At 46.2% G+C, this 26,804-nt stretch overlaps 12 non-coding genes across 12 annotated transcripts; 4 read left to right on the top strand and 8 right to left on the bottom strand.

Annotated features, from left to right (window-relative positions):
* Positions 1-1,712: 1,712 nt before the first annotated feature.
* Positions 1,713-1,822, top strand: trnal-caa (transfer RNA leucine (anticodon CAA)). The gene is made up of 2 exons: positions 1,713-1,750; positions 1,777-1,822. It is a non-coding gene; the product is annotated as a tRNA-Leu (tRNA).
* Positions 1,823-2,156: 334 nt separating this feature from the next.
* Positions 2,157-2,229, top strand: trnak-cuu (transfer RNA lysine (anticodon CUU)). The gene has a single exon. It is a non-coding gene; the product is annotated as a tRNA-Lys (tRNA).
* A 2,253-nt stretch (positions 2,230-4,482) lies between these two features.
* trnal-caa (transfer RNA leucine (anticodon CAA)) lies at positions 4,483-4,592 on the top strand. The gene is made up of 2 exons: positions 4,483-4,520; positions 4,547-4,592. It is a non-coding gene; the product is annotated as a tRNA-Leu (tRNA).
* A 331-nt stretch (positions 4,593-4,923) lies between these two features.
* On the top strand, positions 4,924-4,996 carry trnak-cuu (transfer RNA lysine (anticodon CUU)). Its single transcript has one exon. It is a non-coding gene; the product is annotated as a tRNA-Lys (tRNA).
* A 1,815-nt stretch (positions 4,997-6,811) lies between these two features.
* Positions 6,812-6,884, bottom strand: trnav-uac (transfer RNA valine (anticodon UAC)). The gene has a single exon. It is a non-coding gene; the product is annotated as a tRNA-Val (tRNA).
* A 5,457-nt stretch (positions 6,885-12,341) lies between these two features.
* trnav-uac (transfer RNA valine (anticodon UAC)) lies at positions 12,342-12,414 on the bottom strand. The gene has a single exon. It is a non-coding gene; the product is annotated as a tRNA-Val (tRNA).
* A 4,126-nt stretch (positions 12,415-16,540) lies between these two features.
* On the bottom strand, positions 16,541-16,614 carry trnak-cuu (transfer RNA lysine (anticodon CUU)). The gene has a single exon. It is a non-coding gene; the product is annotated as a tRNA-Lys (tRNA).
* A 3,216-nt stretch (positions 16,615-19,830) lies between these two features.
* Positions 19,831-19,904, bottom strand: trnat-agu (transfer RNA threonine (anticodon AGU)). The gene has a single exon. It is a non-coding gene; the product is annotated as a tRNA-Thr (tRNA).
* Positions 19,905-19,990: 86 nt separating this feature from the next.
* On the bottom strand, positions 19,991-20,064 carry trnak-cuu (transfer RNA lysine (anticodon CUU)). Its single transcript has one exon. It is a non-coding gene; the product is annotated as a tRNA-Lys (tRNA).
* Positions 20,065-23,280: 3,216 nt separating this feature from the next.
* trnat-agu (transfer RNA threonine (anticodon AGU)) lies at positions 23,281-23,354 on the bottom strand. Its single transcript has one exon. It is a non-coding gene; the product is annotated as a tRNA-Thr (tRNA).
* Positions 23,355-23,440: 86 nt separating this feature from the next.
* Positions 23,441-23,514, bottom strand: trnan-guu (transfer RNA asparagine (anticodon GUU)). Its single transcript has one exon. It is a non-coding gene; the product is annotated as a tRNA-Asn (tRNA).
* A 1,754-nt stretch (positions 23,515-25,268) lies between these two features.
* On the bottom strand, positions 25,269-25,342 carry trnat-agu (transfer RNA threonine (anticodon AGU)). Its single transcript has one exon. It is a non-coding gene; the product is annotated as a tRNA-Thr (tRNA).
* Between the last annotated feature and the right edge of the window lie 1,462 nt (positions 25,343-26,804).

Below are 26,804 nucleotides of genomic sequence, written 5' to 3'. Positions count from 1 at the left end.
CCTTCTCCCCCACAGTCTTACAGGAGGACGCCCAGATGAAAACTATGTTTTATGTGATTATGCCATGAATGTTTGTCCGAATCAACTCCGTACACCGCATGTTTCACCTTGTGTTACGTATTTTTCCACTGTTTAAGGTTTTATATTCCCAATGCTTTAACTCGAGTGCCCATCACAGGTGAAAGAAGATGTAAAATGTATCTACCTCAAGAAATAATGTGCACAAACTGGCAAAAGTGTTTAACGTGTCGTCGCAGTAGCGCCCGCCCCTTTCGCTCCCAGCGTGCCCTGCGGCGCTAGGTGACAAAAAGACGCTCCGAGCTTGGAACGCTCTCTTCTCCTCTCTTCTCTTCTTGCTCTCTTCTTCTTTTTTTTTTGTTCAAGCCTTTGTCTATCTCTTTGAAGCCGTCTCCACGGACGAGCCTGTTTACTTTTCCTTTGTCTCAACAAAGCGTCCGCCACGTGGGTCGACAAGACTAGGCCAGCCTCATCGCCCCCCTGAACTCTGAAAACACCTGGAAACACCTGGAACTAAGCTTAAGCGCTAAACCGGACAGAGACTTTCTTTTCTACTTCGCTTCTCCTATTTTTGAAGTAATCTACGCCGTTTACGTGGATCAGCGCTACGTTCTCATCTGAGTAAAGGCCGCGTGAGGAGCTAACACGCAGCTAAAGCGTTCTACCGCAAAGGAACTCCCGGACATCGCCACGCGCCACCTCGCGCCACCGCTGCCGCCCCGCGTCACGGACATCTCGGCACGCCACTGCCTTCGCCCGCCACACCGCTCTACGCGCCGTCTCGCGCCACCGCTGCCGCCCCGCGCCACGGACATCGCGGCACACCACTGCCTTCGCCCGCCACACCGCTCCACGCCGCTGCCTTGCCACGGATCTCGTCCACGGACAAGGACCAGCCGGACCGAGTTCTACAAAATCGTAAGCCGACTTCAGTGTGCGGTTCTTTTGTGGCGTGATTTGGGTAGAACTCAGCTGTTCCTACTCCCTTAGCTTCTCACTTTCCCTCTTTTTGATATAGATTAGCATAGACACGTTTGATTATCAAAGGCAAAACCCTGGTTTAACATTATCTGCATGAAATCTGCTGTTAAATCTGATATAACATCACCTGTGATTTACCTGTGCGCATTTCTGCTCCGGTGCCCTTTTTGATTGCCCTTTTGATAAATAAACTACACGAAAGAGTTATTGACTATTGTTTGTTTGATTAGACTATGCGTAAGTCCCTGAATCGTGAAACACCCTTCAGACCTTTTAACGAGCGCGATTAAGGACCGTATCTTAGCTTTTTGGGTTTTACCCTGGTGCCCCGTCTTGTCTCGTTTCTGCTAAGAAATCTTCCTTAATCGTAAACTGAATACCTGTAGTTTGAGACCCTACACAAGGATGTGAATAGCCTGTTGGCTCCTGCTTCACTAAAGGTTCTATATCCATTCACTACACAGCTTTCTTGGATGCACTACTGCTGTTACGGCTCTCGACTGACATCTCAATTGCAATAGACTTTAAAAAGAAGCATTAGCTTGATGTGGACTTTTAAAGGTCGCAGTAGTTTGATGTGACAACAACCACATCAAACTCCTTTAAAAAGAGACAGCAGTTTGATGTGTTTTTTTACCAAAGTATAGGTACGGTCATTCGTGCTACTGTAATAACGGATCTGATTCTGTATACTCAGTTCACACAAATAAAGTGTCAGGATGGCCGAGCGGTCTAAGGCGCCAGACTCAAGGTAAACTCCTTCCTCGCCACAGGGGATTCTGGTCTCTGAATGGAGGCGTGGGTTCAAATCCCACTCCTGATAAAAAAAATAAAAAAAATCCTTTGGAAAGGAAGCCATTTTTACACCCTAAATTACAAGCACATATGTGTGACAATGGATGAAAAATTGTCGTATTGGCTTAAGATTTCAAATGAAGTGTTACTTCCAATGATGAATTGTGATGTGATGGCCAATCTACTACGTAGATGCTGTAATGTCAAAGCATTGAGTACATTCAGAGTGAACTGTATCATATGTCTTATACTGTAATTGTGACCACTCACTGAGAAATTAAAGTGACAGATTAATTTACCAGTCTTGGAACTGAAAAATTCTGGGTTTTCATTATGACCTTTTATTGACTGTTGGACAGCCAGCCTGGCTAGCTCAGTCGGTAGAGCATGAGACTCTTAATCTCAGGGTCGTGGGTTCGAGCCCCACGTTGGGCGGAGTTGATTTTAAGCTTTATGGACTGCTTGCCATTACAACCCGTGAAATCTTGGTCATAAATTTTCTTCTGTTGGAACCGAAAGAAGAATAATTAAACCCTCTGTAACAATGAGATTTCAACTATTTCACTCAATTCTCATCACCTGTTTAAGTCATCTCTTTATATGGACTGTACATAATTGGAAAGACTTCATCTAGTGTAAGGTTGCCAAAGCATTTACTTTGTACTGATTTTTGGAACGTTATCTTTGAGATAAGGGAGCTCAATGTCAGCATCGCTGAAATGTCCAAGGTGTCAGGGTCAAGGTAAACTCCTACCTAAGCGTAAGCAAATTTGGTCTACAAGTGGAGGAATGGGTTCTAATCCCACTCCTGACAATCGGTTTGTCCTATATTTGAACTCATTGCAAGTGTAGGGGATTGGAGATGGACATTCCACGGCCAGATAACAGAAAATCTCTCTTTGAACATTGGGGGGTTTTCTTTCTCCCTCTCTCCCTCACCGCAGGGAGCCGCTGTGACTTTGGCGATAACAGACCTTCTCCCCCACAGTCTTACAGGAGGACGCCCAGATGAAAACTATGTTTTATGTGATTATGCCATGAATGTTTGTCCGAATCAACTCCGTACACCGCATGTTTCACCTTGTGTTACGTATTTTTCCACTGTTTAAGGTTTTATATTCCCAATGCTTTAACTCGAGTGCCCATCACAGGTGAAAGAAGATGTAAAATGTATCTACCTCAAGAAATAATGTGCACAAACTGGCAAAAGTGTTTTACGTGTCGTCGCAGTAGCGCCCGCCCCTTTCGCTCCCAGCGTGCCCTGCGGCGCTAGGTGACAAAAAGACGCTCCGAGCTTGGAACGCTCTCTTCTCCTCTCTTCTCTTCTTGCTCTCTTCTTCTTTTTTTTTTGTTCAAGCCTTTGTCTATCTCTTTGAAGCCGTCTCCACGGACGAGCCTGTTTACTTTTCCTTTGTCTCAACAAAGCGTCCGCCACGTGGGTCGACAAGACTAGGCCAGCCTCATCGCCCCCCTGAACTCTGAAAACACCTGGAAACACCTGGAACTAAGCTTAAGCGCTAAACCGGACAGAGACTTTCTTTTCTACTTCGCTTCTCCTATTTTTGAAGTAATCTACGCCGTTTACGTGGATCAGCGCTACGTTCTCATCTGAGTAAAGGCCGCGTGAGGAGCTAACACGCAGCTAAAGCGTTCTACCGCAAAGGAACTCCCGGACATCGCCACGCGCCACCTCGCGCCACCGCTGCCGCCCCGCGTCACGGACATCTCGGCACGCCACTGCCTTCGCCCGCCACACCGCTCTACGCGCCGTCTCGCGCCACCGCTGCCGCCCCGCGCCACGGACATCGCGGCACACCACTGCCTTCGCCCGCCACACCGCTCCACGCCGCTGCCTCGCCACGGATCTCGTCCGCGGACAAGGACCAGCCGGACCGAGTTCTACAAAATCGTAAGCCGACTTCAGTGTGCGGTTCTTTTGTGGCGTGATTTGGGTAGAACTCAGCTGTTCCTACTCCCTTAGCTTCTCACTTTCCCTCTTTTTGATATAGATTAGCATAGACACGTTTGATTATCAAAGGCAAAACCCTGGTTTAACATTATCTGCATGAAATCTGCTGTTAAATCTGATATAACATCACCTGTGATTTACCTGTGCGCATTTCTGCTCCGGTGCCCTTTTTGATTGCCCTTTTGATAAATAAACTACACGAAAGAGTTATTGACTATTGTTTGTTTGATTAGACTATGCGTAAGTCCCTGAATCGTGAAACACCCTTCAGACCTTTTAACGAGCGCGATTAAGGACCGTATCTTAGCTTTTTGGGTTTTACCCTGGTGCCCCGTCTTGTCTCGTTTCTGCTAAGAAATCTTCCTTAATCGTAAACTGAATACCTGTAGTTTGAGACCCTACACAAGGATGTGAATAGCCTGTTGGCTCCTGCTTCACTAAAGGTTCTATATCCATTCACTACACAGCTTTCTTGGATGCACTACTGCTGTTACGGCTCTCGACTGACATCTCAATTGCAATAGACTTTAAAAAGAAGCATTAGCTTGATGTGGACTTTTAAAGGTCGCAGTAGTTTGATGTGACAACAACCACATCAAACTCCTTTAAAAAGAGACAGCAGTTTGATGTGTTTTTTTTACCAAAGTATAGGTACGGTCATTTGTGCTACTGTAATAACGGATCTGATTCTGTATACTCACAGTTCACACAAATAAAGTGTCAGGATGGCCGAGCGGTCTAAGGCGCCAGACTCAAGGTAAACTCCTTCCTCACCACAGGGGATTCTGGTCTCTGAATGGAGGCGTGGGTTCAAATCCCACTCCTGACAAAAAAAAAAAAATTCCTTTGGAAAGGAAGCCATTTTTACACCCTAAATTACAAGCACATATGTGTGACAATGGATGGAAAATTGTCGTATTGGCTTAAGATTTCAAATTAAGTGTTACTTCCAATGATGAATTGTGATGTGATGGCCAATCTACTACGTAGATGCTGTACTGTCAAAGCATTGAGTACATTCAGAGTGAACTGTATCATATGTCTTATACTGTAATTGTGACCACTCACTGAGAAATTAAAGTGACAGATTAATTTACCAGACTTGGAACTGAAAAATTCTGGGTTTTCATTATGACCTTTTATTGACTGTTGGACAGCCAGCCTGGCTAGCTCAGTCGTTAGAGCATGAGACTCTTAATCTCAGGGTCGTGGGTTTGAGCCCCACGTTGGGCGGAGTTGATTTTAAGCTTTATGGACTGCTTGCCATTACAACCCGTGAAATCTTGGTCATAAATTTTCTTCTGTTGGAACCGAAAGAAGAATAATTAAACCCTCTGTAACAAGGAGATTTCAACTATTTCACTCAATTCTCATCACCTGTTTAAGTCATCTCTTTATATGGACTGTACATAATTGGAAAGACTTCATCTAGTGTAAGGTTGCCAAAGCATTTACTTTGTACTGATTTTTGGAACGTTATCTTTGAGATAAGGGAGCTCAATGTCAGCATCGCTGAAATGTCCAAGGTGTCAGGGTCAAGGTAAACTCCTACCTAAGCGTAAGCAAATTTGGTCTACAAGTGGAGGAATGGGTTCTAATCCCACTCCTGACAATCGGTTTGTCCTATATTTGAACTCATTGCAAGTGTAGGGGAATGGAGATGGACATTCCACGGCCAGATAACAGAAAATCTCTCTTTGAACATTGGGGGGTTTTCTTTCTCCCTCTCTCCCTCACCGCAGGGAGCCGCTGTGACTTTGGCGATAACAGACCTTCTCCCCCACAGTCTTACAGGAGGACGCCCCGATGAAAACTATGTTTTATGTGATTATGCCATGAATGTTTGTCCGAATCAACTCCGTACACCGCATGTTTCACCTTGTGTTACGTATTTTTCCACTGTTTAAGGTTTTATATTCCCAATGCTTTAACTCGAGTGCCCATCACAGGTGAACGAAGATGTAAAATGTATCTACCTCAAGAAATAATGTGCACAAACTGGCAAAAGTGTTTAACGTGTCGTCGCAGTAGCGCCCGCCCCTTTCGCTCCCAGCGTGCCCTGCGGCGCTAGGTGACAAAAAGACGCTCCGAGCTTGGAACGCTCTCTTCTCCTCTCTTCTCTTCTTGCTCTCTTCTTCTTTTTTTTTTGTTCAAGCCTTTGTCTATCTCTTTGAAGCCGTCTCCACGGACGAGCCTGTTTACTTTTCCTTTGTCTCAACAAAGCGTCCGCCACGTGGGTCGACAAGACTAGGCCAGCCTCATCGCCCCCCTGAACTCTGAAAACACCTGGAAACACCTGGAACTAAGCTTAAGCGCTAAACCGGACAGAGACTTTCTTTTCTACTTCGCTTCTCCTATTTTTGAAGTAATCTACGCCGTTTACGTGGATCAGCGCTACGTTCTCATCTGAGTAAAGGCCGCGTGAGGAGCTAACACGCCGCTGAAGCGTTCTACCGCTAAGGAACTCCCGGACATCGCCACGCGCCACCTCGCGCCACCGCTGCCGCCCCGTGTCACGGACATCGCGGCACGCCACTGCCTTCGCCCGCCACACCGCTCCACGCCGCTGCCTCGCCACGGATCTAGTCCGCGGACAAGGACCAGCCGGACCGAGTTCTACAAAATCGTAAGCCGAGTTCAGTGTGCGGTTCTTTTGTGGCGTGATTTGGGTAGAACTCAGCTGTTCCTCCTCCCTTAGCTTCTCACTTTCCCTCTTTTTGATATAGATTAGCATAGACACGTTTACCTTGACCCTGACACCTTGGACATTTCCCTTATCTCGAAGATAACGTTCCTAGAAGTCCCTGGTTCATCCCCAGGTTTCTGCATGTGAACATAGAAAGTGCATTTCTTTAAACCTTGTTGAAAGAATTAGAGGACTGAATGAAAGATACAAAATGAAAGCTACACTGTAGCTATTGAACACAATATGAGCTCAACAGATGAAGCTTTTATGTCAGTATGCAAGAGGGGCCCAGTAAAGTCATGGAGCTTTAAAGCATCAACCGCATGCTCAATGTCAATGAGAGTTTCCATGAAACACACAGCTGGTTTCACTGGGGATTGAACCCAGGACCTTCTGCGTGTAAAGCAGATGTGATGACCTCTACACAATGAAACCACAGAGCATGTGCCTGCATTCTACATGGCTGCTCTCTTTGATTTGCCCTGTTGAGTAAATCTACTATTTGTTTTGCAAGTCCTTTGTGTAACTGTCTTTCACATAGCTCAAATTGGAGCTACATTATAAAGGTGCGGAACTACATGAACGTTGATCAAGACTAGGTAATCAGGATCTACTTTTATTTATTAGCAAAAATATGAAAATCAAAAGCAATTTTGCAAATAATTGCACTATTAAATGCACACAGACATAGCACATGAGGGCAAGGGTAGACACGACTTGGATCAAAATGTTACCTTAGCAAAAAGTAGCTGTATAGAAATGAACTCATTGATCAAAAATGAGTTCAAAAATGATCAGAATGAAAAATACTCACACACAAAGAAAGTACCCATACAAAAATATTCAATTCAAGTGGGGGCGAAGCTAAAACTACAATCCAACTATGAAGCACTTTCTGTGAATTGCAGACAGACAGTGCCTCTTGTTGAGGTCTAATTGGAAATAAAACTTGGAACATGAGTCATGATTGCTGCAGTACAATTCCTATTTTTGACAAGACAACCCAAATGAGGAGCATGAAGAAGCACAAGTGGTTCCATTTGAAGTAATGTCAGAGCAAGGGTAGGTATTTTTCTTTTTAGAACATTGGTGTCCAAGTGGTGTCCCTTTGTACAATGTTACACGACCTGTCTCTCCTTAATTTTCCATAATGCACAAGATTATGCCTGTTAGAAGTGGGACTCGGAAACAGCCCTTAGACCGCTCAGCCATCCTGACTTTGCCAGACTACGAATGTGTACTGTCCAACGCTGACCAGGGCCTAACGTGACAATAAAATGGTTCATTTATTTGCCTGTGCTGACAACGCAATGGATCCTCTTCACATGTCTTCATGGCTGCCTCTGGGCTTTTGTGCTGGCTAAGGTGAATTAATGGCCAATGTATGTATTGTATGCTATTGCCATATGATGCTCTCATCCCAGAGCCTGGATAGCTTAGGCCGTAGAGCATCAGAGTTTTAATCTGAGTGTCCGGGGTTCAAGTCCGTGTTCAGGCGCCTCTTTATGTGTGGTTGAGGAACTGTAAAATTTGATGTGGAAAAAAGGTCTTCACAAATGCTTATATGGTATACCTCCCAGGAATTTTAGACTCTTTACAGTTATCAAACCAACTTTTAATAACTTCTGCCGACTTGTTGACAGAATTTGGGGTGGAATGACAAAACAATCTTCACATGGTCCCCCTACGTAAAAAAACACCCTTGAATGTGTGTTTTAAATCATATCAGATTGATAACCAACCCACAGCAAAGTTACCTAGAGAGATTGTGCACATGCAGTTTCATTGGCATTCAGCAAATATCAAATGCTTGGGGTGTATAAGTAGGTTCCTGTTTAAGACATGAACCCACCAGCTGTCCTTACCAAAATAACTCATTTGGCAGAGCGATAGACTGAAGATCTAGAAGTCCCTGGTTCATCCCCAGATTTCAGCATGTGAACATAGAAAGCGCATTTCAAATCAAATCAAATCATCAAATCAATTTATTTTTGTAAGGCCCAAAATCACAACAACAGTTGCCTCTGAGGGCCACAGGGAGAAATGAATCAACAATATCTGTGGTGGCGATGAAGTCAGACAATGTCTGTGGTGGCAAGGGAGTCAGACAATGTCTGTGGTGGCGTGGGACGATGTCCCAGGGTCCTCTGTCCTTAGACTCTCCTTCTCGGCCAGGAAAAACTACAAAAAAAAAAACCTCTTTGGGAAAAAAGCGTAGAAACCTGGAGGAGTTCCAGTGAAGGAGAGATCCGACTCTCACAGACGGACAGACGGACACGAGGGAGACTGGAGCTGGACCCACTCCTCAGGCAGATGAGGGACCGACTGAGGCAAACTGGACCCACTCTTCAGGCAGATGAGGGACCGACTGAGGCGAACTGGACCCACTCTTCAGGCAGATGAGGGACCGACTGAGGCGAACTGGACCCACTCTTCAGGCAGATGAGGGACCGTCGGTGGCGAGCTGGACCCACTCTTCAGGCAGATGAGGGATCGTCCACACAGGGCAGGGACCACTTCACCAGGGGAGGGGCATCTGGGTCCACAGGTCCTCAGGAGTGAGAGAAAGAAAAAGAAGGCGGTGAACAGTTTGCAAGTGGAATCAAAAAATAAATATTGTTTGATAGCATAAGTAGTCAGAAGAAGAGGACAGAGCTCAAGCTGTCATACTTCCCCCAGCATAGTTACTCCTAGGGCAGCGTAGCTAAAGCTGTGGGTTTATGTTTCTGTTCCTAACTAGTCTGACCATAAGCGATTTCGAAGAGGAACGTTTTAAGCCTGGACTTAAATGAAGAGACTGTGTCAGCATATTTAACATGGGTCGGTAGCTGATTCCATAACACAGGAGCTTGGTAGCTAAACGCTCTACCTCCTACAGTACTTTTAGAGACTCTTGGGACCACCAGAAGGCCGGCATTCTGAGAGCGAAGAGCTCTGTTTGGATGATATGGTTCTATAACATCTTTGAGGTAGGATGGGGCCATGTCATTTATGGCTTTGTAGGTCAAGAGTAGAATTTTGAATTTGATTCTAAACTCGACGGGGAGCCAGTGAAGAGACTTCAGCACCGGCGTAATGTGTTCTCTTCTTTTTGTTCCTGTTAGTAATCTTGCTGCTGCATTTTGAACCAGTTGAAAGCTTTTTATGGAGCTTTTAGGACACGCTGCAAGCAGGGAGTTACAGTAGTCTAATCTAGTTGTTACAAATGCATGGATACGTTTTTCGGCATCACTTTTAGGCAGGATTCTTCTGATTTTGGCTATGTTGCGCAAATGGAAATAGGCTGTTTTACAAGCTTGATTTATATGAGCTTTAAATGAGAGCTCCTGGTCAAATAAGACTCCAAGGTTTCTTACAGTAGAACTGGAGGCTACACTTGCTTTATGATAATGTTGCCTAATGGCAGCATATAAAGAGTAAACAGAATTGGACCGAGTACCGAACCCTGTGGCACACCGTAAATTACTTTAGAGCATGGTGAGGAGCTCTGGTTTACATTAACAAATTGGAACCTATCAGATAGATAGGATTTAAACCAGCTGAGGGCTGTTCCTCCGACACCTACATCACATTCTAACCTCTGCAGTAGAATGTTGTGGTCGATGGTGTCAAACGCTGCGCTGAGGTCCAACAGAACCAGGATTGAGACCAGTCCATCGTAAGCGGCTAATAACAAATCATTTGTGACTTTAACTAGTGCAGTTTCAGTATTTATTATATTAAGAATAGGGTCTATAATTCAGGGGAGAATGTCTTTGAGGAGTCTGCTTGGAATGGGGTCTAGGACACAAGTTGAGCTTTTAGAGGACATAATGGCTGAAGTTATCTCTGCTTGATCAACAGCTGTGGACCTTTCTAAGTTTACAGGTGGATTTATATGGGACGTTAGATTTACAGCTTGGGCTAGTTCAGGGCTAATAGCGGGGGTAATTTCATCTAATTTATCTCTGATTGTTTTTATTTTATTGTTAAAAAATAGGAGGAAATCATCAGAGCTTAGTGTAGCTGGGATTGAAGGCTCTACTGCACTGTGACAGTTTGTTAGCCTAGCTACAGTGCTGAAAAGGAATTTAGTGTTACTTTTGTTGACTTCTATTAGATTTGAATAATATCTGGTTTGGGCCTTACGCAGAGCCTGCTTATAGGACAGCAGGCAACTTTTCCATGCTTTTAGGGATTCTTCGGTGTGAGAGCGACGAAATAATCCCTCTAACTTTCTAACTCTTTGTTTATGTGAACGCAGTTCTTGGTTGTACCATGGGGAGGCGCTTTGGCCTAATGACCTTCTGTTTTAACGGCGCGACAACGTCAAGAGCAGACTTCAGAGAATTCATGGTCAAGTCGACAAATTGATCACTTAAACTGGGACTAAAGCTGTTCTCAGCAGGATCACATGACATGTCACTGAATATTGGCTCTATTATTTCTTTGAATTTTGAGATAGATTTTTCAGATATTGTCCTTTTCATTATAACTTTATTTTGTGGGACTGGATGATCTTTAAGAATAAACTGAAAGGTAATTAGGAAATGATCTGACAATATAGGGTTTTGAGGGAGGACAATGAGGTCACTAATCTCTGTTCCATACGTTAGGACAAGATCCAGAGTATTCTTGTGAGTGTGAGTCGGTTTATTTACATTCTGAGTGAAACCAATGCTGTCTAACAAGGCGCTGAAGGCATTACTGAGAGCGTCATCACTCATGTTCACGTGGATATTAAAGTCTCCAGCTTTAACTATTTTATCCCAGGCTAACACTAAGTTTGATATAAAGTCAGAAAACTCTGTTAAAAACTCTGAGTAGGGACCAGGAGGTCGGTAGATAACTATGAACAAAACTCCTTTTTGGTTTCTCATATTTGGACATGTGATCGACAGCATAAGGCTTTCAAATGAGTGAAATGCATTGTTAGTTTTAGGGCTCATGAGTAGGCTTGAGTGTGAGATCACTGCCACACCACCACCTCGGCCTGTGCTCCTGGCAGTCTGAAAGTTAACATGGGTGGGTGGGGTGGACTCATTTAGTCTGACGTAGTCGTCTTGTTGAAGCCACGTTTCAGTTAGAGCTAGAAGATCTATGTTATAGTCACTAATTAATTCATTAACTAAGAGCGATTTGGAGGAAATTGCTCGAATGTTTAGCAGTCCATATTTTACGTGTTTATTCATTTGTATATTTGTGTCATTTGTGATTGTTATTTTCCTTAAGTTATTTGGTCTGACGCCTGAAATATTTTTTCTGAGATGTGACTTTTTGGCATTATTTGTACGAGGAACACGAGGGACACACACAGTCTCTATCTGTCTTGAATCTGAACACTTCACATGTAACAGAACAGGCGAGAGTTCAGCGACAGAGGAGCGTCTTAAACTGCTGCTCTGCGCCCGGGGCTCATCCCTAGATGGTCACTTAACACGACTAAGAGTATCGGTCAAATTCCGAACTAATAGGGATGTACCCTCCGAAGTCGGATGGATGCCATCCCTGCGTATGAGCCCAGGCTTTCCCCAAAACGCACTCCAGTTATCAATAAAGACAACGTTGTTTTGAGGGCACCATCTGGATAACCAGTTGTTGAATGCTGAGAGACGGCTGTACAATTCAGCATTGATCCAATTGGGCAGGGGACCAGAAAATATTACAGTGTCTGACATCGACTTCGCTAGGTCACACACCGCGGCTACTTGAACTTTGAGCACCTCTTTAAACCTTGTTGAAAGAATTAGAGGACTGAATGAAAGATAGGTACGCTGTAGCTATTGAACACAATATGAGCTCAACATATGAAGCTTTTATTTCAGTAAGCAAGAGGGGCACAGTAAAGTCATGGAGCTTTAAAGCACCAACAGCATGCTCAAAGTCAATGAGAGTTTGCACGAAACACACAGCTGGTTTCACTGGGGATCGAACCCAGGACCTTCTGCGTGTAAAGCAGATGTGATGACCTCTACACAATAAAACCACAGAGCATGTGCCTGCATCCTACATGGCTGCTCTCTTTGATTTGCCCTGTTGAGTAAATTGGCTGTTTCTTGGAACAAACTTGGAGCAAAGCCTAAACGATACAAAGATAACGTGAAGTCACCTAAAATACAGCTCACAAACAGATTTTTACCACTTTCAGAGATGGAATCAAATGAAAAAAGGAAAGATGACGTGGCCAAAATACAGCGAGGAGGATCTGTGCCAGGAGCCAAGGTCACGCAGATTGTTTTGGTTGGAGACGGCGCGATAAGTCACGTGACGCATGAAAAGATAAACACACATTCTTTTCCAAGCGCCACTGTTTCTGAGATAACGTCACTCCTTCCAAATATTATGGCTAAGCATGGAGGAGCTAAACAGCTGATTGTGCACGTGGGTGCAGTGGACATGCGGCGGGAACAGACTGAAGTTTTGAAAAAAGACTTCTTGAAGTTATTCGACGTGCTTGATGAAATGGAAATCAAAACATTCATAAGTGGGCCTATTCCAAACATCGACAGGAGGATAAACAAGTTTAGCCGGCTTCTTCAGCTGAACACATGGCTGTCCAAAGAGTGTGCCCCGAGAGGACTACACTACATTGAGAACTTCTATCTATTCTGGAAACGAGAGGACCTGTTTAAGAGAAATGGCCCCCACCTATGCAGAGATGGAGTGAGGGTGCTGACAGAGAACCTGCTCCACGCTCTGAGGCATTGGACTGGGCCTGGACAGGGTCCTGAGCAGATAGTTAGAGAAGAGAGGAATGAGAGAAGAATTCCTGCTCCATCAGCCAGAGACCGAGCCAATGTTTCAACATCAAAAGCACCACAACCTCAGCCTCCACCAAAGGATTCATCAGCAGCTGCTCCACCACCAGCAGCAAAGGATTCAGCTCCAGCTGCTCCACATTCACCTCCACCGCCTCCAGAAAAGGAACAATTTTCAAAGGCCTTGGACCCATCTGTGACAAGCCCAACAACATCCCTGTCAACGCCCCTGCCTTCACACCAGCCCTGGGTTCCCCCTGCAACATCTACTCCCACTAAAGATTCATCATTCTCCTTCTCATCTCCACTCTCACCCATGGGCCTTCCCAGCCATTTTGAAAGTCTGATCAAATCAGGCATTAAGATGGCTCCACTCACGCCCAATATAGCAAGGGCTATGTCAAAACTTATCAACTCTTCCCTGCACAAGCCGACTACACCAACAAAAGCCCCACCTCCCATCCCCCTCGCCTTTCACCTGGTATCTCCCATAGCTAGGATGCACTGGGTCTCAGCGTTGCCGGGACTTATTGTCACATTAAAAATCAAACCAACCCAGGGCCCTATGTAAAAAGAGCCCCCCCTAGTGCTATTTCTGTAGTCACATCATCACACAGATGGAAAAACAAAATGCGAGTCAGGCCCAATCTGAGAAATGTGATTCATATTCCCTGTGAAAAGATAAAGCCCAGTCCCACTGAAACTAGTCTGAAACTTGCTGTGCTAAATGTCAGATCCTTATGTAACAAATCTCTCTTAATTAATAATTTTATTTCTTCTTATAATCTTGATTTTATGTTTTTAACTGAAACATGGCTTGACAAAAACACAGGAAATGTAGTTCTGATAGAATCTGCTCCACCCAACTTTAAGTTTGAATCTGAAACACGAGAAAACAAAAAGGGGGTGGAGTCTGTGCTGTCTTTAGAGATGAAATAATTACCCGCAGGTTGTCTTTTGGGGTGTTTTCATCATTTGAGTATGTATCCTTTAAAATGGAGCTAAAACGGTCTCCATCCATTCTCTTCATTGTTTTATACAAGCCTCCCCAGCACTGCCAAAGTTTTATTGATGATTTTACTGAGATGCTTTCAGTCGTATGCACAGACTTTGATGGTTCGGTCATTACAGGTGATTTCAATGTGCATGTTGATAATATTTGTGACAGAAACGCTAAAGAGCTTGATGCTGTCCTTGAAACCTTCAGTCTTACTCAGCATGTGAGAGGCCCCACCCACAGCAAAGGACACACTCTAGATCTCATATTTACAAAGGGGGTAAATATTTCAAATGATAATGTGATCAATGTTGCTCTGTCTGATCATTTCTGTGTCTTCTTTGACCTGTCTGTTTCTCCCAAACCACCGGTTGGTCCTGCAGTTGTTCAGAGGAGACACATACGTGATGGCACAGGTGCACTGTTTATGGAAATGATAAACTAAATAAATCATTGAATAATTAAATACATAATTAATAACAAATTAAATTCAAATTAAATAATATTTGTTGATCTTGTGTTCTTGTTTTTCCTTCATTATTTTTTATTTTTTTTCCCTTCTTCTTCTTTCTTCTTCTTTCTTCTTTCTTCTTCGACAGGTCGCTGCCCCTTCCCTCAAAGCCTGCGAAGTACGGAATCAAGCTGTGGGTCGCGTGCGACTCGCTGTCCAGTTACGCCTGGAAGATGCAGGTTTACACCGGGAAATCCGATAAGCGCGCGCCTCCGGAGAAGAACCTGGCCACGCGGGTCATGCTCGATCTCTCCGAGGCACTGGGACTGGGGGTCGGGGGGGGCCGCAACGTCACGTGCGACAACTTCTTCACCTCGTACGAGCTCGCCCGAAGGCTATTCTTCGAGAGGGACGGCCTCACCCTGCTGGGGACGCTGCGCGCCAACAGGAGCGAGATCCCGCGGGAACTGGTCGACACGAAGCGCAGAGCGGTCGCGTCCTCCGTCTTCGCGTTCACGTTGGGCGAGACCGCGCCGGGGACCTCTTCCACGGCTACGGCGACAAACGGAGTCCCCTCGGTCCTACCTGGCGAAGAAGAGCAAGAACGTGCTGATCCTCACCACGGTGCCGCGCCAACTACGGAGACGGCGATCCTCCGAGCAAACCGGCGGCCGTGTTGCATTACAATCGCACCAAGGGAGGCGTGGACAACCTGGACAAGGTGACGGGTACCTACAGCTGCAGGAGGAAAACCTGCCGCTGGCCCCTCGTCCTGTTCCACAACATGATCGACGTGTCCGCGTACAACGCTTTCGTCCTGTGGCGGGAGCTGAACCCGACGTGGATGGTCGGCAAACGCCACAGACGCAGGCTGTTCATGGAGCAGCTGGGGAGCGCGCTCGTCGCGGGAGGGGGGAGGAGGACCCGCGCCCCGGCGTCATCGGGGACATCTCGGAAGAGGGAAGAAGAGAGGGGAGAGGAGAGGGGAGAGAGGGGGGGGAGAGGAAGAAGAGAACCCGCGTGCGGCTGTACCCGCGAAGAAGAAGAGGTGCCGAATATGCCCCAGGAGCAAGGACACTAAAACGACGAACGTGTGCCGAGGGTGCCTCGTACACGTGTGTGGCAAGTGCGCCCTCAGCTACTGCCCGCGCTGCGCTCGGACCTAAGTATCTGTCGACCTTACGATCGCTGCCGTTGCCGCCCTTGCCTTGCTATGGTGTCAATTTTTATTTTATTTTAAATAATCATGAAAAAAAAATAATAATAAATATAACAATTGTGTCCTTATGATGAAGAAGTAGAGAGAAAAAGAGAGAGAGAGAGTAAAGCGAGACCCCTCCTCCGTCCACGGGGGGGTCAGCGATACAAAGCCTCCATCTACGGGGGGTCCCTCGTCGATGGGGGGTCTGTGATACACCCCCACCCACCCTTGTCCATGGGCCGTGGGGGGGTCTCTGATTCTGTGACTCTGGTGGGTCTCGAACTCACAGCCTTTGAATGCCTTTGCAACTTTTGCCTGATTCCCCTTTTTCACAAAAGCAAAACAGTCATCCGAAAACGGTCTACATCAATCATTCCTTACCAAAAAACTGAGAAACAAGGAGTGAAAAGAGTGCATTTACTCTTCAGGGTACTTATTCAGGGATACTTTTCAATCTCTAATTGCAAATTGTAAAAGAGCTCTTTCGGGTGATAAGTTTTTCTGTACATGTAAACAACTGATTTGCTTGAAAGGCTATTATGAAAGCACTGCTGGGATTTAAACCCAGGATTTCCTGTTTACTAGACAGGCACTTTGACCATCTAAGCCACAGCGCCTCTTAAATGCTACTTTAACCTGTTTCAGCTAGATATTCAGTGACCAATGTTACTTCATAGATTTTGCGCGTGCAATAGCTCTTCCAATCGTCCCTGGGTGGGCTCGAACCACCAACCTCCCGGTTAAGAGCCGAGCGCACTGGCCAATTGCGCCACAGAGACAAACAGCCCGCTCAATAAAATATTTGCACCTTGACAAGCCGCAATATGTTTTTTTTAAAGCGAGCCAGCAACATTCGAAAGTTCAGCCCCTGTCCAATCAACTGCGTTTAATGGAGAGCGAGGCCATCAATCTTTCTACCTCTGAAATAAATCCCCTGTACCAATGTAGCTATAAAAAAACTGGAAGTCTTTCAATCAATCGACTCTCGCCAATTTATTGCGCACTCAATATACTGCAGTTAATCTGGATATTGAGGAAAAATGGCAAAATAATGTTATTTGACATAATGCCGATGTATTTGCTTACTTTTTCAAGCACACTTGGCAATTGAACCTCGTTCAGCAGTGCCTTTCATCAGATAGTAAAGCGAGCAGATTTTCCATTGTAAAAAAAAAATGTGTTCTCTCACCATTAGCGACTCTGGTGGGACGCGAACACACAACCTTTAATGCCCTTGCAAATTACACCTAGAAGTCCAATGCGCTATCCATTGCGCCACAGCGCCCATACATCCTTCCATGATGCTCATTTCCACAAACGCAAAACACGGTTTTCATCCAAAATGGGTCCACATCAGTCATTCCTTGCCAACAAACTGAGAATCAAAAAGTGAAAAGAGTGCAGTTAATCTGTGTGTGCAGGGATACTTTTCCATCTTATTCCAATTTGTAACAGCAGCGCATTTTCTGTCGTTGTAAATAATTTGCATGCTTGAATGGACAACTGAGTAGTAGTAGGTTTGAGATGGGCCGGTAATTATTTAGCACTGTGGCATCAAGACTGCTCTTCTTTAAGAGAGGCTTAATGACTGCAGTTTTAAGGCTCTTGGGAAAATTCCAGATCCAAGCAACATGTTGACTTTTTGATTGATTGGAGCCAACAGACTACTCATGACCTCCACTGAGCACCCCCTTGAACCCCTGGAGCCCCCGGAGCACCTCCAGAGCCACCCCCCCACTCCTCCAGACTCACCCCGGGGAAGGGCCACTCTGGCTGGGCATGGCCTCCACTGAGCACCCCCTGGAACCCCTGGAGCCCCCGGAGCACCTCCAGAGCCACCCCCCACTCCTCCAGACTCACCCCGGGGAAGGGCCACTCTGGCTGGGCATGGCCTCCACTGAGCACCCCTTGGAGCCCCTGGAGCACCTCCAGAGCCACCCCCCACTCCTCCAGACTCACCCCGGGGAAGGGCCACTCTGGCTGGGCATGGCCTCCACTGAGCACCCCCTGGAACCCCTGGAGCCCCCGGAGCACCTCCAGAGCCACCCCCCACTCCTCCAGACTCACCCCGGGGAAGGGCCACTCTGGCTGGGTATGGCCTCCACTGAGCACCCCCTGGAACCCCTGGAGCCCCCGGAGCACCTCCAGAGCCACCCCCCACTCCTCCAGACTCACCCCGGGGAAGGGCAACTCTGGCTGGGCGTGGCCTCCGCAGCACCCCCTGGAACCCCTGGAGCCCCCGGAGCACCTCCAGAGCCACCCCCCACTCCTCCAGACTCACCCCGGGGAAGGGCCACTCCGGCCGGGCATGGCCTCCGCTGAATACCCCCTGGAACCCAAGGAGCACCTCCAGAGCACCCCGCATTCCCCCAAACTCAGTCTGGGGACGGGCCACTCTTCCCCGGGTCGCGGGCTCTGGGACTCCGGGGATGACCACCGGGGACCAGGCTCTCCCTTCGAACCCGGGGACCCACACTTAAGCACCCCCACACGGGCTACACACCCTTGGTTCAGCCCCCTGGAGGTCCGTGCCCTTGGTACTATACCATGGAAGTCCGTGCCCTTGGTACTCTGACTGGAGTACCAAGGGAACGGCCCAGCACTCACCACAGGGGTTCGCGCCGGCTGACAAACTCAGAGACGAGGAAGGGACCGGAGTCCGACCAAATATATCATCTGGCGCTGTGTCCAGCGTGAGGGTGAGCCTTGCAAATTATGCCTAGAAGTCCAATGCGCTATCCATTGCTCCACAGAGCCCATACATCCTTCCATGATGCTCATTTCCACAAACACAAAACACGGTTTTCATCCAAAATGGGTCCACATCAGTCATTCCTTGCCAACAAACTGAGAATCAAAAAGTGAAAAGAGTGCAGTTAATCTGTGTGTGCAGGGATACTTTTCCATCTTATTCCAATTTGTAACAGCAGCGCATTTTCTGTCGTTGTAAATGATTTGCATGCTTGAATGGACAACTGAGTAGTAGTAGGTTTGAGATGGGCCGGTAATTATTTAGCACTGTGGCATCAAGACTGCTCTTCTTTAAGACAGGCTTAATGACTGCAGTTTTAAGGATCTTGGGAAAATTCCAGATCCAAGCAACATGTTGACTTTTTGATTGATTGGAGCCAACAGACTGCTCACCATAGACTTTAAAAATCTAGTAGGCAATGCATAAAGGCAGCATGTAGTGGAACTCAGACTTGTGGTGATCTCTTGGAAAGTTTTGTCAGCCACAAATGCAAAATGGGTTAACTCCAGTTGTCTAGCTGGCTGCGTGCTTGTTATCTGCAAATAATGGTATTTTTAATGTTCTGAACTGAGTCTTGCAAAGAAGACTGCAAACTCATTGCACCTGGAGAAATACAGAAACCATCAAAGTAACATTTACCACACTGTAATTTGAAATATTAACCCGCTTTGTCATTAGCAGGTCCAGAGTGTGCCCTTTGCCCTTGGTGGGGCCACTCAGGTGCTGAGTAAGACCAAAGCTTCTGAGGACAGCGCCAAACTCTTTAGAAGAAGACGAGGTTGAGCGGGACGTGAAGGAAGGAAGGAACAGTCACTCACGTACGGGAAACTCCTACCAAGCAGTGGCCAGCCTATAGCACACTGGGATTCTGTGGTAATTGAACCAAATTTAGCAGTTCCTTTCATCAGTTAATAACACAAGCAGGCTTTCCTATTTACCAATGTAGATAACAGGGGTTACAACAGTGACTCTGGTGGGTCTCGAACTCACAGCCTTTGAATGCCTTTGCAACTTTTGTCTGATTCCCCTTTTTCACAAAAGCAAAACAGTCATCCAAAAACGGTCTACATCAATCAATCAATCCTTACCATCAAACTGAGAAACAAGGAGTGAAAAGAGTGCATTTACTCTGTTTATTCAGGGATACTTTTCAATCTCTAATTAAAAAATGTAAAAGAGCTCTTTCGGGTGATAAGTTTTTCTGTACATGTAAACAACTGATTTGCTTGAAAGGCTATCATGAAGGCACTGCTGGGATTTGAACCCAGGATCTCCTGTTTACTAGACAGGCACTTTGACCATCTAAGCCACAGCGCCTCTTAAATGCTACTCTAACCTGTTTCAGCTAGATATTCAGTGACCAATATTACCTCATAGCTTTTGCCTGCCATACGTCTTCCAATCGTCCCTGGGTGGGCTCGAACCACCAACCTCCCGGTTAAGAGCCGAGCGCACTGGCCAATTGCGCCACAGAGACAAACAGCCCGCTCAATAAAATATTTGCACCTTGACAAGCCGCAATATGTTTTTTTTAAAGCGAGCCAGCAACATTCGAAAGTTCAGCCCCTGTCCAATCAACTGCGTTTAATGGAGAGCGAGGCCATCAATCTTTCTACCTCTGAAATAAATCCCCTGTACCAATGTAGCTATAAAAAAACTGGAAGTCTTTCAATCAATCGACTCTCGCCAATTTATTGCGCACTCAATATACTGCAGTTAATCTGGATATTGAGGAAAAATGGCAAAATAATGTTATTTGACATAATGCCGATGTATTTGCTTACTTTTTCAAGCACACTTGGCAATTGAACTTCGTTCAGCAGTGCCTTTCATCAGATAGTAAAGCGAGCAGATTTTCCATTGTAAAAAAAAAAAGTGTTCTCTCACCATTAGCGACTCTGGTGGGACGCGAACACACAACCTTTAATGCCCTTGCAAATTACACCTAGAAGTCCAATGCGCTATCCATTGCGCCACAGCGCCCATACATCCTTCCATGATGCTCATTTCCACAAACGCAAAACACGGTTTTCATCCAAAATGGGTCCACATCAGTCATTCCTTGCCAACAAACTGAGAATCAAAAAGTGAAAAGAGTGCAGTTAATCTGTGTGTGCAGGGATACTTTTCCATCTTATTCCAATTTGTAACAGCAGCGCATTTTCTGTCGTTGTAAATAATTTGCATGCTTGAATGGACAACTGAGTAGTAGTAGGTTTGAGATGGGCCGGTAATTATTTAGCACTGTGGCATCAAGACTGCTCTTCTTTAAGAGAGGCTTAATGACTGCAGTTTTAAGGCTCTTGGGAAAATTCCAGATCCAAGCAACATGTTGACTTTTTGATTGATTGGAGCCAACAGACTACTCATGACCTCCACTGAGCACCCCCTTGAACCCCTGGAGCCCCCGGAGCACCTCCAGAGCCACCCCCCCACTCCTCCAGACTCACCCCGGGGAAGGGCCACTCTGGCTGGGCATGGCCTCCACTGAGCACCCCCTGGAACCCCTGGAGCCCCCGGAGCACCTCCAGAGCCACCCCCCACTCCTCCAGACTCACCCCGGGGAAGGGCCACTCTGGCTGGGCATGGCCTCCACTGAGCACCCCTTGGAGCCCCTGGAGCACCTCCAGAGCCACCCCCCACTCCTCCAGACTCACCCCGGGGAAGGGCCACTCTGGCTGGGCATGGCCTCCACTGAGCACCCCCTGGAACCCCTGGAGCCCCCGGAGCACCTCCAGAGCCACCCCCCACTCCTCCAGACTCACCCCGGGGAAGGGCCACTCTGGCTGGGTATGGCCTCCACTGAGCACCCCCTGGAACCCCTGGAGCCCCCGGAGCACCTCCAGAGCCACCCCCCACTCCTCCAGACTCACCCCGGGGAAGGGCAACTCTGGCTGGGCGTGGCCTCCGCAGCACCCCCTGGAACCCCTGGAGCCCCCGGAGCACCTCCAGAGCCACCCCCCACTCCTCCAGACTCACCCCGGGGAAGGGCCACTCCGGCCGGGCATGGCCTCCGCTGAATACCCCCTGGAACCCATGGAGCACCTCCAGAGCACCCCGCATTCCCCCAAACTCAGTCTGGGGACGGGCCACTCTTCCCCGGGTCGCGGGCTCTGGGACTCCGGGGATGACCACCGGGGACCAGGCTCTCCCTTCGAACCCGGGGACCCACACTTAAGCACCCCCACACGGGCTACACACCCTTGGTTCAGCCCCCTGGAGGTCCGTGCCCTTGGTACTATACCATGGAAGTCCGTGCCCTTGGTACTCTGACTGGAGTACCAAGGGAACGGCCCAGCACTCACCACAGGGGTTCGCGCCGGCTGACAAACTCAGAGACGAGGAAGGGACCGGAGTCCGACCAAATATATCATCTGGCGCTGTGTCCAGCGTGAGGGTGAGCCTTGCAAATTATGCCTAGAAGTCCAATGCGCTATCCATTGCTCCACAGAGCCCATACATCCTTCCATGATGCTCATTTCCACAAACACAAAACACGGTTTTCATCCAAAATGGGTCCACATCAGTCATTCCTTGCCAACAAACTGAGAATCAAAAAGTGAAAAGAGTGCAGTTAATCTGTGTGTGCAGGGATACTTTTCCATCTTATTCCAATTTGTAACAGCAGCGCATTTTCTGTCGTTGTAAATGATTTGCATGCTTGAATGGACAACTGAGTAGTAGTAGGTTTGAGATGGGCCGGTAATTATTTAGCACTGTGGCATCAAGACTGCTCTTCTTTAAGACAGGCTTAATGACTGCAGTTTTAAGGATCTTGGGAAAATTCCATATCCAAGCAACATGTTGACTTTTTGATTGATTGGAGCCAACAGACTGCTCACCATAGACTTTAAAAATCTAGTAGGCAATGCATAAAGGCAGCATGTAGTGGAACTCAGACTTGTGGTGATCTCTTGGAAAGTTTTGTCAGCCACAAATGCAAAATGGGTTAACTCCAGTTGTCTAGCTGGCTGCGTGCTTGTTATCTGCAAATAATGGTATTTTTAATGTTCTGAACTGAGTCTTGCAAAGAAGACTGCAAACTCATTGCACCTGGAGAAATACAGAAACCATCAAAGTAACATTTACCACACTGTAATTTGAAATATTAACCCGCTTTGTCATTAGCAGGTCCAGAGTGTGCCCTTTGCCCTTGGTGGGGCCACTCAGGTGCTGAGTAAGACCAAAGCTTCTGAGGACAGCGCCAAACTCTTTAGAAGAAGACGAGGTTGAGCGGGACGTGAAGGAAGGAAGGAACAGTCACTCACGTACGGGAAACTCCTACCAAGCAGTGGCCAGCCTATAGCACACTGGGATTCTGTGGTAATTGAACCAAATTTAGCAGTTCCTTTCATCAGTTAATAACACAAGCAGGCTTTCCTATTTACCAATGTAGATAACAGGGGTTACAACAGTGACTCTGGTGGGTCTCGAACTCACAGCCTTTGAATGCCTTTGCAACTTTTGTCTGATTCCCCTTTTTCACAAAAGCAAAACAGTCATCCAAAAACGGTCTACATCAATCAATCAATCCTTACCATCAAACTGAGAAACAAGGAGTGAAAAGAGTGCATTTACTCTGTTTATTCAGGGATACTTTTCAATCTCTAATTAAAAAATGTAAAAGAGCTCTTTCGGGTGATAAGTTTTTCTGTACATGTAAACAACTGATTTGCTTGAAAGGCTATCATGAAGGCACTGCTGGGATTTGAACCCAGGATCTCCTGTTTACTAGACAGGCACTTTGACCATCTAAGCCACAGCGCCTCTTAAAAGCTGCTCCAACCTGTTTCAGCTACATATTCAGTGACCAATATTACCTCATAGATTTTGCCTGCTATACCTCTTCCAATTGTCCCTGGGTGGGCTCGAACCACCAACCTCCCGGTTAACAGCCGAGCGCGCTGGCCAATTGCGCCACAGAGACAAACAGCCTGCTCAATAAAATATTTGCGAGTCGACAAGCCGCAATATCTTTTTTTTTAAAGAGAGCCAGCAACATTCGAAAGTTCAGCCCCTGTCCAATCAACTGTGTTTAATGGAGAGCGAGGGCATCAATCTTTCTACCTTTGAGCTAAATCCCCTGTACCAATGTAGCTATAAAAAACTGGAAGTCTTTCAATCAATCGACTCTCGCCAATTTATTGCGCACTCAATATCCTGCAGTTAATCTGGATATTGAGGAAAAATTGCAAGATAATGTTATTTGACATAATGCCGATGTATTTGCTTACTTTTTCAAGCACACTTGGCAATTGAACCTCGTTCAGCAGTGCCTTTCATCAGATAGTAAAGCGAGCAGATTTTCCATTGTAAAAAAACTAGTATGTTCTCTCACCATTAGCGACTCTGGTGGGACTCGAACCCACAACCTTTGAATGCCCTTACAAATTATGCCTAGAAGTACAATGCGCTATCCATTGCTCCACAGAGCCCATACATCCTTCCATGATGCTCATTTCCACAAACGCAAAACACGGTTTTCATCCAAAATGGGTCCACATCAGTCATTCCTTGCCAACAAACTGAGAATCAAAAAGTGAAAAGAGTGCAGTTAATCTGTGTGTGCAGGGATACTTTTCCATCTTATTCCAATTTGTAACAGCAGCGCATTTTCTGTCGTTGTAAATGATTTGCATGCTTGAATGGACAACTGAGTAGTAGTAGGTTTGAGATGGGCCGGTAATTATTTAGCACTGTGACATCAAGACTGCTCTTCTTTAAGACAGGCTTAATGACTGCAGTTTTAAGGATCTTGGGAAAATTCCAGATCCAAGCAACATGTTGACTTTTTGATTGATTGGAGCCAACAGACTGCTCACCATAGACTTTAAAAATCTAGTAGGCAATGCATAAAGGCAGCATGTAGTGGAACTCAGACTTGTGGTGATCTCTTGGAAAGTTTTGTCAGCCACAAATGCAAAATGGGTTAACTCCAGTTGTCTAGCTGGCTGCGTGCTTGTTATCTGCAAATAATGGTATTTTTAATGTTCTGAACTGAGTCTTGCAAAGAAGACTGCAAACTCATTGCACCTGGAGAAATACAGAAACCATCAGACAAAGTAACATTTACCACACTGTAATTTGAAATATTAACCCGCTTTGTCATTAGCAGGTCCAGAGTGTGCCCTTTGCCCTTGGTGGGGCCACTCAGGTGCTGAGTAAGACCAAAGCTTCTGAGGACAGCGCCAAACTCTTTAGAAGAAGACGAGGTTGAGCGGGACGTGAAGGAAGGAAGGAACAGTCACTCACGTACGGGAAACTCCTACCAAGCAGTGGCCAGCCTATAGCACACTGGGATTCTGTGGTAATTGAACCAAATTTAGCAGTTCCTTTCATCAGTTAATAACACAAGCAGGCTTTCCTATTTACCAATGTAGATAACAGGGGTTACAACAGTGACTCTGGTGGGTCTCGAACTCACAGCCTTTGAATGCCTTTGCAACTTTTGTCTGATTCCCCTTTTTCACAAAAGCAAAACAGTCATCCAAAAACGGTCTACATCAATCAATCAATCAATCCTTACCATCAAACTGAGAAACAAGGAGTGAAAAGAGTGCATTTACTCTGTTTATTCAGGGATACTTTTCAATCTCTAATTAAAAAATGTAAAAGAGGTCTTTCGGGTGATAAGTTTTTCTGTACATGTAAACAACTGATTTGCTTGAAAGGCTATCATGAAGGCACTGCTGGGATTTGAACCCAGGGTCTCCTGTTTACTAGACAGGCACTTTGACCATCTAAGCCACAGCACCTCTTAACAGCTGCTCCAACCTGTTTCAGCTAGATATTCAGTGACCAATATTACCTCATAGATATTGCCTGCTATACCTCTTCCAATCGTCCCTGGGTGGGCTCGAACCACCAACCTCCCGGTTAACCCTTTAAGCGCCAAAGTCGCAGAAATGCGACTTTACCGTACAAGGAAATTTATGAAATAATAGTAGAAAATGAATCACTTCAGTCATTGGTCGGTTCGGTGCAACTTCCTCTTATTAGCCAGGTATGATCTAGGGCAGATCCGGTAAGGAAAAAAATGGCCGGAGGAAGTACACGTGGCATGCAATTTACAGCAGATTCTGACTCTGAAGGAAATTATCTCCCCGAGAGTGACGATGGATTTCCAAGTGGAGATGAAGGGACTTCGAAACAACGGACAGGTGCAAAGGACAGACGGAGGCGAGGAACCAGTGGAACCAGTGGCTGCAGTAAAACTTGCCCGGTGGATGAGAGCTGGGACATGCTGAGAGAGGTCGAGGTATTTGAGGCATGGATCAAATCTTTTGAAGACCCAGTTGGCTACACAGGAGAGATGGATCTGACGGATGCTAATCCATTTGATATTCTGTCACTCTTTCTGACCGATCAGTTTTGGACTTTCATTACTGATGAGACAAATAGATATGCACATCAGTGTATGGCACCTATGATTCTGAAGCCACATTCAAGATTTCTTGAGTGGTATGATGTATCAGTCACCGAAATGAAAGCTTTCTTCGCTTTGCATCTCTCCATGGGCCTTGTTAAGAAACCTGAAATCGAGGATTACTGGAGAACATTTTGGCTTACACAAACGCCTGGATTTGGAAATGTAATGTCAAGAAACAGATTTGAAATCATTCTTTCGTTCTTTCATTTTGTCAACAATAATGATTATGTGAGAACAGGCGAGCCCGGGCACGATAAACTGTTCAAAGTCCGCCCAATAATAGATTTGATTATTCCCAAATTTGCAGCAGTTTACAGTCCAATCAAGGAGCTTTCTTTAGATGAAATGACAATAGCTTTCAAGGGGAGATCTTCACTAAAATGTTACTCTCCGAATAAACCTGACAAATATGGCTATAGAGTGTATGCCCTGAGTGAAAGCTGTTCAGGGTATGTTTTGCGCTGGTCAATGCACACTGGACAGTACAAAAATAATGCAAATATACCTCGCCTGTTATTGCAAATGAATTAGCAGATTTGGAAACTGGACTGTGTGGGACGGTAAGGATTACCAGGTTGGGGATGCCAAAATGCCTTGGTAAAAGTGGCTGAAAAAAGGAGATGACCCAGTTTTTTGCAGAAAGGGAAAACTCCTGGCTTGTGCTTGGCACGATACGTCTCACCATGTTGTCCACAGTCCATGGAAATGATTGTGTTCAGAGGAGGATCCGATCCAAGACAGATGACACTGGCTTCCGTGACATCAAAAGACCTGTATGTGTCGACCAG

This window comes from Eucyclogobius newberryi, unplaced genomic scaffold (genome assembly GCF_026437365.1).
Source record: "Eucyclogobius newberryi isolate DKJ021-1_F unplaced genomic scaffold, fEucNew1.0.hap1 SCAF_123, whole genome shotgun sequence".
Taxonomy (NCBI): Eukaryota; Metazoa; Chordata; class Actinopteri; order Gobiiformes; family Gobiidae; genus Eucyclogobius; species Eucyclogobius newberryi.
The sequence above is the reverse complement of the archived record's forward strand: the minus strand, read 5'-3'. Positions and strand labels throughout refer to the sequence as shown.